Here is a 10,296-nt window from a genome sequence, read left to right as displayed (position 1 = left end):
ACATTTTTGTCTCTTTGCCATTTTATTCTCTTTCCAAGGCTTCCCTCTGTCTCTGCTTTACTCTTGATCAGCAGGGAGGGGCTGCTGAGAGCTCTGATTTCTGCCTGCAAGTTCCCATCGCCTGGGTGATCTGGACTGAACTGCAGCTGTGCATTCTGCTCTGTAGTAGCCTGCCTGAAAATCTCTTTTCTTTGGGAAATTCTCAGAACATAATCTCACTCCATCCCATGCTCCACGGCTTCCCCAAATCCTGGGGTGGTTGGGGCTAGTCCCCATGCCATGCAGATCCAAGCAGACACCGGATGCCAGGTGATCCTGGCTTTAGTAGTTGGCAAGGGAATCTGCCCTATGCTGGGTAGTTCAGTGAACTTTACCTCCTTCCCTCTTCACTTCCTTGCTCTTAGCCATCTGCAGGGCAGCTGCCATAGGGTACTACTCTCACCTTACCTATACTCGTCTGACCTGTTTGTGAATTCTTTTTTGATCAGAGCCAAGAGCCCCCTCCAGGTTTGAGGTCTCACCAAGCATGCAGGGGGGACCTCCCCGGATTGGATTGCCCAGCAACAATGAGAGGGTCATTGGAAGCCCGGCAGCCAGCTAGTCAGAAATAGGTGACCACCTGGACTTGCAGTTGGCGTCTGAAGAATGGCAGGGCGGTGTCTTACAGGACTGAGTCCCTAACCTGTGAAATCTGATGCTATCTCCAGGCGGACAGTGAAAGAATTGTGTTTAATGGTAGGATGCTCAGCTGGTATCTCGACATACTGCTCGGTGGTGTGTGTGTGTGGCAGGGGAGGGGGAAAGGGTGGGTTCACTCCCCTTCCAAGGTGAGATTAGGTGCTTGGAGCCCCTTTTAAGTATGAATGAGCCTTGATATACCTTAACAGACCCCTATGATTGACATTTGTCTCTTCAATTTTTTTAGTTTTACAATTTCAAGGGTTTTCATAAATACTGTTGAATTGCCCTGCAGATGGGCTGTTTGTATTCATCCAGCAAGGAGAAGAGTGCCTATTTCCTTACAACATTTCCAACTATGCATTCAATTGACTTATCTTTGACAAGCTTCAAAAAATTTACATCATCCTTGTTTAAGTGTGTAGGTTTTTATTATTGATGGGGTGAGGTTTTTTCACTTACTTGCTGGTCATTAGTATTTCTTTTTATTTTTAAATTATACTTGGCCATTTTTCTTTAAAAGTGTTTCTATTTTCTAAGCAATTTTTATGTATCAAGAATGTTAACCTACCCCCTTCCAGGTATATGTTTTATGAATCTTTTGTCCTCAGCTTCTCATCTTTTAATGACTGTATTGTGTTTTATACATAAAACTACCAAATTTTTATAAATAGAATTAGTTTTTCATTTTATTTTGTTTTAAAGCCTTTTCTCTTTCCAAAAACCATGTAACATTTTACATATATTTTCTTTCTTTTTTGAAATATTTTTCAATTTTAAAATTAGCTCTTTAACTTTTAGAATTTTTTGGCAAGTAATGTGAAGACTATATTTTTCCTGTATTATAACCAGTTATTCTAGCATGATTTATTGGTAGTAGGATAAGTAGATCTCACTTTCTGGAATATGTGTAAGTGTAAAAATGTGGCATTAAATATATCCCTCTAATATTATTCAGATTTCTCATAATTTCTTTGTAAAGTAAGAAGTAGGAAATAATGTTCAACTGAAAATAAATGTGCTTAGAATGCTGTGGAGTTCTAAACACACAATCAATATGATTACACACTTATTGGAGTAAATCAGGAACTGGCTAATGGAGCACTGGGAGGGAGCACTCTTTATTCTGGCCTCATGTCTCCTGAATATACGTGATGATCAAAATCATCTGGGATGATTGTTAAATACACAAATTACCAGGCTTCTTTCCTTGGAATTCTACTTCAGAAAGCCAGTGTTGGTTGCCCAGGAGTTTGTGTTTTAAGTAAACATCTCTTGGTAAATCTGGTGCTAATGTTTGAGAACCAATGATTTAAGCTATAATACTAACAGAATGAATCAGTTTCTCTTATCCTTCCAATATTTATGTTCTCCTTCCTTTTTATATCAATAGAACCCACAGCTGAGGACACAGTTATGAAGAGTGTATGTATGACTGAATGCGGCCCATGGGACATGCGTGGGACTGACACGTGCTTTCCTGATGGTGTTCTCAAGGAGAAAGCCGTGCTGCTCTTCCGCCTGCCTCCGCCTTGCTGCATGCAACGTGAGTATGCTGGGCACAATACCGCTGGCCAGCCGTGCAGACACTGCAGGTTTGAGGGGGCAGCAGGAAAGAGGGAGCCTGGACCTCTGCGCATTCTCGTGGAGCAGAGTGTTTATACACGAGAGAGAAACGCATTTCTATCGAGCTCTTTCAGATCTCTGTTACATATAATGTAATATCTTAGTGTAACAGATGATAAAATAGTAATAAAAAATAATAAGAAACATGTAGCAGGGTGAAAATATAAAGTAACATATGAAGAAAAATAATGAAAATTGTTTAATTTTAAATGAAATAAAAAATAGAAGCCAGAACCTTAAGTTATAAAGTTATTTCTATAAACTGTTTTTCTTTGAGACATGCATTTGGTTCCAAGTTTCTAGGAGGTATATATGCTTAGATGTACTTTCTCTAATGGCATAAGGTAAAGCTTTGCTTATCCCTTAAACTCTAAAATAATATTTTCAAATGTAACTATGGGGGGCCCTGAGATATGCAGTGGATGGCAACCTCAGTGAATATAGCAATTGCATTAAAGGTTTCACAGTATAGTTTCTTGATGTGCTTTTTAATAATAAAAATCCAGATCATTACTGTTTTGGAATCAATGTGGTATACTATCTCACAAAAATTTCTGCTGTTCAGGGTTTATTTAAGTATAAAATCCAGCATTATTACAACACTGCTGCTCATATTTTTAAGCATCACAATCCTTCATTTCTTTTCAAATGAAATCTTGGGCAGAACCCCAATATATAAAACCAAACTCCCTTGATTTATGTGGGAACAAGAGACTCTGAAATCGGTCACCTTGGTCTGCCCTTGTTCTTAAAACTCAACCGTAGAATTCTAGAATACCATGCAGAAATCCCTGATTTACAGGAATTGGTGCCTGTATATGCTTCAAACCATATGCCATAAATACCACTTTCCTTCAGATGGGGTTAGATAAGATTTGGGCAGCTGACCATTCATAATTGTATTCCTTGGCAAAACCCCCAGGCATTTATGTAAATTATGAAGACTGAAGACTGGCAACAGTAAATTCCAAAAATAAATAAATAAATAAAATACTTAGTCTCTGGTGTAGTTTGCTGATTTTTATAGGAATATGGACCCTGGTTGCTTCTGATTTTGATTTAATTTAAAGTGAGAATTTACTGGCCAGAATAGATTGGTATAATTCTATCCTCCTGAATTAACTTGAGAACTTGAATTTACTCATTAAAAATTTCAAACATCTGCCAGGCTGGAAAAAAACAGAGGCTTATATGAAAAGAAGTGCTGGAACAGTGAAAAGGAAAATGGAAAATTTATTCAGAGGATTTGGAATTGTTCTAAAGTAAAAACTCATTTTTTAGATGGAAATACTTAATGGAGCTAACAAGATTTTTAGGGAGTGATTTCCTGATTGATCCCAGATCTTAGAGATCTTCATTCCAAATCTCTGTCTGAGGTAGTTTTTAAAACCATGGAAACAAAAGTTGGTAGCTTAGTAACTAATACTGCTTTGGAGATTAACATTTTCAAGAAGGGTACCTTTGTGTTCACAAGGAATACAGAATTACCAACAAATGCAGCTTGAAATTCAAAGCTGATATTTGGCTTGCTTTCTTGGTATAACTAAGGACAACAGGGAATGAAGACATCAATAGAATTTTGTCACTTAAGAGTTCATTTTGTTCCACAAAGATAATATTTCACAGGACCATGATAAAGGCTACATGAGCAGAATTAATTTTGAAGATTCCTGAATATCTGTTTTGCACATGATACTCAAACTCATAGTCTAGTTACTCAATTTCTGAGTCACAGAGGGGCAGAATTTGAAAACTGGTGGCTCACACTTTATTCCAGTATGCAGTTTTTTGTGTGTACATGAGTGTGTAGAGTCAGCAAATGTTTTTTAAAGATGTGACTTTGAATCCCTTTTTGTAGTAGCTTATACTATTTCTTTAGCTCATCACTGGCACCTACCATTTCTACTCTCTTAACACTTTTGGTCTGCACTGAGGTGATATTAATTGTACTCAGAGGCCAGTTGTATCCACAAATTTGTAACCCCTCAGGTTAATTCCTGCTTCTGGCATCTGAAGGGAAGTTGAGTTGCTTACACTTATTTCAACTCTTCCTAGATGTGAGTAATCTCTTTATGTGGTGGGTTTTAGGGCAGTGGTATGCCCTAGTGACTCCTAACAGTCCATTATGCACATTTCTTCCCAAGCCATCATCAGTGGCCCCTAAGTTGGTAGTTTGGAATCAGTCCTGGTGATATTTCCACCGTGGAAATCTGTCAACTGTTAACAAATGGTGGGGGTTGGGTGGGGTAGAGAGGTGACTTAGTTGTTAAACATTTACCAGGACACTACTGGTTTGAGGGTACATCTGTCCATCTGGGTGCTACCAAGTCTTCTCTTAAGACATTGGTAATCAATTTTTTGCTTTCAGAATAAATATTTACTTGGTACACTTAGCTTACCAGATATTAATTTGACTACAAGGAATTCAAGGAATATAAGAAAGGAAAATAGATGAAGATATCAACTGCTAGAAGTTAAGATAAGAGGTTCTGGAGTGAAATTTCTGGGGGTTGAACCCCAGTTCTGTAATTTTCTAACTGTGTATCTGTGGTTGAGGTACTTAAACCCACTAAGCGTTGTTTTTCTTATAAGTAGTGAGGGGATTAAGAATGTTTCCTATGTGATTGCTTTAAGCACAGTGGCTGGCACTTGGGAAACCCTTAATAAAGAATAATTTTTATAATTGTATTACCTAGCAAGTGTTTTATCTACATTACCTTATTCTGAGAGAGCACCATGATGTAGGTAAAATAATTGTCATATTTCACAAAGGAAACTAAAGCTCAGAGAGGTTAAACAGCACATGTCTATGATTGTACAATGTTACATGGCAGAGCTGGACTTTATTATTATTATTACCTATATCTGCTAGATTTCATAGCATGATACCTCTTCAGAAAGCTTAGAATTTTCTCTCTTCTCAATTGTGGGACAATTGTTGAAGACAAAAATGTATGATTGAGTTGGCTGCAGTAACAACAAAACACTACCACCTGTGTCAATCAGTTATTGTTGCAAACAAACCACCCCAAAACTCAGTGGCATGAGGCAGTCAGGCTTTTATTATACTCATAGGTCAGGTGGGTGGTGCTAACTAAGACTCAAGGTCTGTGGGTCTGCTGGGTGATTTGGTTTCAACTACAGAGTTGGGGTGAGCTTCCAATCCATTTCTGTCTCAGTCTTCAGGCCTGCATGCTCCCAGGTCAGCTTCTTCTAATGGCAATGACAGTATCATCAAGAAAAGCTTGACTGCACAAATGCATTTCAAACCTCTGCTTGTGTATTGGCTGCTAACATCCAGTTGGCTAAGGCCAAAGGTAAGCAGGGTTGGGGAACTATACTCAGCCTTTTATGGGGGGAACTATGAAGACCCATAGTAGGTGGGATATAGGGAGGGTGAGGAATTGAGGCCAATATTCAGTCTACTACACTATGGAAGAGTGGCTTTGAAAAGATAGGAATTAATTTCACTCTCGCATGAAGGTCTGGAGATACTTGATTCAGGATTTTATGGCAGCTCCACTCCACGAAGTCCTGAAAGACCCAGGCTCCTTCTAGTCCCTGTCTTTTTGCTCTGTCTTGCTTGGCCTCCACTGCCAAGAGTAGGAGTAAACAATCCTTTGTAAAGGGCAGGTACCCGCTATTGAGGCTTTGTGGGCTAGATGGCCTCTGTTGCAGCTACTCAATTCTGTCATTGTAGTTGGAAAGCAGCCATAAACAGTAAGTAAATTAATGAATGTTAATACATTTTTTAATGAGCACTGAACATATGAATTTCAAATGATTTTCAAGTATTATGACATACTGTTTTTTTGATTTTTTTCTGCATCTAAAAATGTAATATCCTTTCTTTGTCTGTTACCTGTAGAGAATGGGGAGCTGACTGATTTTGTCCGGTGTGTTAGAGCTGCTGACCCTTGCCCCAAAGGATCAAATGGTTGCTTAATCATCACAGCTATGTCAGTCAGCAGAAGAAGCATGAAGAAACAGGGGGAAATGGCATGTTCAGGATGGATTTTAAGAAAGGCTGCTGAAGGGCATTTTCACTTATATCTCATTGGACATATTTAGTCGTGTGATCACACCTAATAGCAAGGGAGGCTGAAATAATTAAGCTTTATTCTGATCAGTCACCTGCCTGACTAAAGCCTGGGGGCTCTGTGCATGACAGGGAAAATAAACAATGCAGCGCATTTAGTGTGCAGGGCTTGGACATAAAGATGCAGGAGAAGTTCATTCACTGACTGCATGATTGGACATGATTACAGTGTCACTAAATCCCATTTTTTTTAACCATAGAGAAGAGAAATGTATATTTTCAAAGCAGAATGCTTATAAGCCTCCTCTTTGAGAAAGGAAAATAAGAATCAGAAATATGGATCTTCCTTTATAAATGGGACAAAATTTAATTAAAGAGAAACTATGAAACAAATAATTTGATTCAAATATTTTTTCCCTGTATTCTGTGCATAAGGTCTTTGCTCTGTTTGTGAATAAATTGAATTTTTGATTCAGTGAAAAATACTCTTTAATTATCAGACTTCTTAATCATGTTTTGTGGCTATCCATAATTATCTAAGCCATTTTCTCAGACCTTGACTTCCATGTAAGTTTGTCTCGATTTTGAGGTTTGTGAAATAGGTGTCAGATAGCTGTTGTCAGCTGAAAGCATGGCTCATGTAGGAAACAGTAATTGTTCATGAAGCGCACCTCTTGTCACTCACTTTAAATGTAACTAAAGCAAAAATGAAATTACCGTGAGTTAAAAACAAACAACAGAAAACAATTTACCAATCTTTTCTTAGGGATAAGGCCTATCATTCTGCAACCCTGAAAACACATCACTGCCATTTGGTGACAGGAGCTGTAGCAGAAGTGCTTGGTGCTGCACCAAAGCAGGGCAGGGGCCTGGGACAGGCATCATGATTAACTTTTCTTTGTATGATGAAAAATGCTGACATATAAATAATAGAGTAAGAACAGGAGGGACCCCACCTTAAGGCTAGGACTTTAAAAACCAGGGAGTTAGGAGGTAAGATTCCTAACATATTCCCTGGTAATCAGACAATAACCCACTCTATTTTAAAGCAGGGTAAGGAGTCTTAACTGATATGTTTCCAGTGCTTGAGGGAAACCACTATCTCGGAGAGGAACCGGATCAGTAAATTATGTGTGTTAAGTTTATCTTACAAAATATCTAGAAGACAGGCTGTGACAAAATGTCTCTCAGCAGAGAGAGAAATCATGAGACCACAAGTCAATTCTATAACCAACAATCCCCACCCCTGCCCTTTGCCCCATTCCTGAAAGCCTTAAAAGACGGAACTCTAAAGCCCTTAAGGGTGCCTCCTCTTTGAGGTTGTCTGCACTCATTTTTCTTTGAGTGTGTACTTTTTGCCTTAAATAAAATATTCTCACTGCTCAACTTACTGCATTTTGTCTGTACTCTTCCAGGGTGTAACTCCAAGGGGAAAATCCTGGGGCAAAATACCTTTGAAACCGAAATCAGTCAAAAGGAGAAATAAAGTTTGAGAAATCTATTTATTTCTTGCAAGCAGTCACCCATTCTCTCTCTTGACCAGGCTGCAGCAGAAGAGAGCTCCACCCAACTTCTCCAGTCCAGATAAACCCTTGCTCACCCTTGTAATTACCTATTGTATGGAGATGGGCTACTTCTCTCCACCCCTTGGAAATACTAAGTTGAGGTTTCACCTAATTGACATGCAGATGCACTAAAGCCAGGTGAGAGATTCTGGAAATACTGCAATTTTACCCATACAGTGGGAAGCGTCTTTGTTACTTTGCTAGTTCATACTATTTTCTAGACTTAAGCACAAGTTTTCCCTCTGTCTCTGTTCTACTTCAGACAAGTAGGAAGGGCTACTGAGAGCTCTGATTTGGGCTTGCAAGTTCCCATGGCCTGGGTTTCCAGGACAGGACAGCAGCTGTACTGACCATGCTATTTGGCAGCCTGCCTGAAAATCTCCTTTCTTTGCCTTTGGGAAGTTCTTAGAACATACTTTCACTCCATCCAGGGCTCTGCAGCTCCCCTGCACCCTGGGGTGGTAGGCAATTAGTTTCCACACAGTGCAGATCCAAGTGGACACTGGACGCCAGGTGACCCCGGTGGTAGGGAGTTGGCGAGGGATCTGCCCTGTGCTGAGCAGGAGTCCAGTGAGCTTCCCCTCCTTCCTCTACTCTCTCTTGCTCTCTGCTGCCTGCATGGCTGCTGCCATTCCCTGCTACTCTTGCTTTGGAGAATTCCTTCCTTACCTATACATGTCCAAGTTGCTTGAGAATTCTTTTTTGTTCAAAGTCAAGAACTCTCTTCCATCTAAGTTGAGGTTTTGATGCCGGAGCTCTGTTTGCGGAGCCGAAGAATGAGCTTCACAAACAGTCAAGGTAGGAGAGCAAGGTACAGGCTTTTATTTAGAGATACAGTGAAAGGACAGAGCTCCCGGCTCATGCCAGGAGGGAACAAGAGAGTCCGTAGTGGTGTGTTGTCTAGGGGGTTTTATAGGCAGCTGAGGATTTTTCGAGAACATGAAAAGAACTTAGGGGTGTGGACCTGTTAAGTGGTCTCTGAATATTTAGAATTAACTTAACACAAGCAACTTCCTCTGATGATTTCTCTCTGAGATACCAGCATCTTGGTCTGGGGGCATATGAAACAAGGCCACCTGCCCAGCCCCCAAGGTGGGCTGAGGCATTGTTTGCTAAAGAGTAAGTTAAGAATTTCTAAAGTCTTAACTTCTTGGGTATTAAAATGCAATCTTATCTTTAAGGTGGAGTCTTTCCTGCCTTTTACTGTGTTATTTATGCCTGGGTTTACTTGTTAAATTAGTTGCCCAGTTTGCAAAATCACTTCATCAGATCTGAAGGAGGAAAGATAGCACATAGGCCTGGGCCTTTTAGTATGCTAAAGTGAACCTTACATATGATTATAAATGGTTAGCATAATAAAACATGTGCTACTCTTCTTTATCTGGGGAACATTAACTGATTTCACTGAAGAATGATTCTAGAGCTCAATGTTTAACATAGAGTTTTAGCAGGGGGGTTTCCTTGCATGTAGTTAGTTACATTGCTCTGACTGCAAATATCCCGCCCTGCCCTGCCCCCTCCAGAGGTCCTCACCCTACTCTGACTACATCCACAGTCCCTGTCTCAGTTTCACCTAATGTGCAGGGATCGACCTCCCCTGATGGTGCCCCTCAACACCATGTTCCTCAGCCCACATGGAATATGAGTCCCAGCTGTGGTGGGCAGCTGTGTGCACAGGCAGTACCCTGCCTTAGGGGCCTGCCATGCAAATCTCACTTTTCTGCCTCAGGGTTTTTCCAGCAAAGCTGTGGACCTTGGTTCCATGCTGGTGCTGCCCATAGTGCCAGGGGCACTGGTGATCCTCAGACAAACCCACAGACAATGGGGAACAGGATTAGTGGGTTAAGTGTTCCCCACTCCTACACTTTGGATGAAATATTTTTGTTTTTTTCTGTGCTCGTCTGAGAGGTGTTAGCAAAGCTGAAATTTTGCTACTCCTGACTGACCCTGATGCTTCCGAACTCCTGCTTCCTGGAGTCACTTGCCAGAGAAACTGTTTGAATTTTAATTCTTGTCTCAGTCTTTGCTATCAAGCCCAACATAAGCCTCATAATGCAGTCTATATCTCCTCTTTGCAATGATTGAAAAAGTGTTTTGCATAGTTTCTGAACCTAAAAGATAATGACAAATGTATTTCTTTCAGATTAAGGATACATTAGTATCATTTGCATAGTTATTCTCAAACTTTAGCACTCATGAGAATCCACTGGAGGACTTGTTAAAACAGATAACTGGGTCCCTGCCCAGAGCTGCAATTCAGTAGGTCTGGCCTAAGGCCTAAGAATATGCATTTCTAACCAGTTTCCAGGTGATGCTTACTCTGCCGGCCCAGGGACCACTCTTGGAGAACCGCTGCATCATTGACTAAGATTCAAGCGATACCTGGAA

The 10,296-nt window shown here is 40.3% G+C and overlaps 1 long non-coding RNA gene across 1 annotated transcript; it reads left to right on the top strand.

Annotated features, from left to right (window-relative positions):
* Nucleotides 1-1,906: 1,906 nt before the first annotated feature.
* LOC140845785 (uncharacterized) lies at nt 1,907-6,885 on the top strand. Its single transcript, XR_012124681.1, has 4 exons — nt 1,907-1,956; nt 2,072-2,224; nt 5,484-5,621; nt 6,173-6,885. It is a non-coding gene; the product is annotated as an uncharacterized lncRNA (long non-coding RNA).
* Nucleotides 6,886-10,296: the final 3,411 nt, after the last annotated feature.

Source organism: Manis javanica, chromosome 13, assembly GCF_040802235.1.
Source record: "Manis javanica isolate MJ-LG chromosome 13, MJ_LKY, whole genome shotgun sequence".
NCBI classification, from domain to species: domain Eukaryota; kingdom Metazoa; phylum Chordata; class Mammalia; order Pholidota; family Manidae; genus Manis; species Manis javanica.
This window is presented reverse-complemented; position numbering and strand designations above follow the sequence as displayed.